This window comes from Chrysochloris asiatica, unplaced genomic scaffold, assembly GCF_000296735.1.
Source record: "Chrysochloris asiatica unplaced genomic scaffold, ChrAsi1.0 scaffold00122, whole genome shotgun sequence".
NCBI lineage: Eukaryota > Metazoa > Chordata > Mammalia > Afrosoricida > Chrysochloridae > Chrysochloris > Chrysochloris asiatica.
Window position 1 is genome coordinate 4264437 of NW_006408640.1, and position 1251 is coordinate 4265687.

At 37.2% G+C, this 1251-nt stretch overlaps 1 protein-coding gene across 1 annotated transcript in view; it reads right to left on the reverse strand.

The window, feature by feature from the left end:
- The window catches only part of RALBP1 (ralA binding protein 1), a 101676-nt gene that overhangs the window by 7584 nt on the left and 92841 nt on the right, over positions 1–1251 (reverse strand). The gene's annotated exons all lie outside the window — the stretch shown is intronic.

Here is a 1251-nt window from a genome sequence, read left to right on the forward strand (position 1 = left end):
CCTAACACATGGTCCATTCTGGAAAATGTTCCATGCACACTGGAGAAGAATGTATATTGTACTGTTGTTGGATAGAATGCTTTGTATATATCTTTGAGGTCAAGTTAGTTGATTGTGTTAAGTTCCTCTGTAGCATTCTCGAGTTTCTTTCTGGTTGTTCTATCCCTTTTCGAGAGTGGTGTGTTGAAATCTTCCACTATAATTGTGGATTTATCTATTTCTTTCTTCAATTCCATTAAGGTTTGCCTCATGTATCTTGGTGTTCTTTCATTGGGAGAGTATATGTTTATTTTGGTTATGTTGTCTTGCTCAATTGACCCTTTGATCATGAGATAGTGTCCTTCTTTGTCTCTTATGCTGTTTTTTTATCTTAAAGTCTACTTTGTCAGAGAATAGTATTGCTACTCCTGCTTGTTTCTTGTTGCAGTTGGCTTGGTAAATTTTTTTCCATTCTTTAACTTTTAGTCTGTTTTCGTCTTTGTGTGTAAGGTGTGTCTCTTGCAGGCAACATATTGATGGATCTTGTTTTCTTATCCATTCTGCCATTCTTTGTCTCTTCACTGGTGCATTCAATCCATTGACATTCAATGTAATTATCGATAAGTATGAATTGATTATTGTCATTATGTTACTTTTTTGGCAGTGCTGTTCATTCTTTGGTTCTGCATTCCTTCTTGTGTTGAATTTAGGTTCTTTGAGTTGTTTCTTGTCAGTTTCGTCCTAGTTTCTATGTTCACTTTTTTTTGCTTGGGAATTTGTTTTTATGATGTGTTGTGGAGTGTTAACTTTCTTTGGGGTTACCTTGTAGTCTATTAACTTTTCTCTGCATTTAGGATATTCCATTGTAACCTGTAATTTACCTGGCATCCCCACCACCTGGGCTTCTGTTGCTGCGTTTGTCCCTTCTTTGACATTGATATGGTTTTGGCCTTCAGTTGATCTCTCTGCTCCTTTGAGTTTGTTGTTGTAGTCTCGTTCTGTTCTGGACTCTGCTATCTGTTGGCTGTGTTCCAGGTGGTGTTGCCATACTTGTTAATTTCTGTTTGTTGTCTGTTCTTGTTGGTTCTCCATCCACAGAACTCCCTTTAGGATGTTTTGAAGTGCTGGGTTGGTTTTGATAAAATCTCTCAGATTCTGTTTGTCCTGGAATGTTTTGATCGCACCATTGTATTTGATTGATAGTTTTGTTGGATAGACAATTCTTGGTTGACAGTTTTTTTCTTGCAGGGCTTTGTATATGTCTCCCCATTG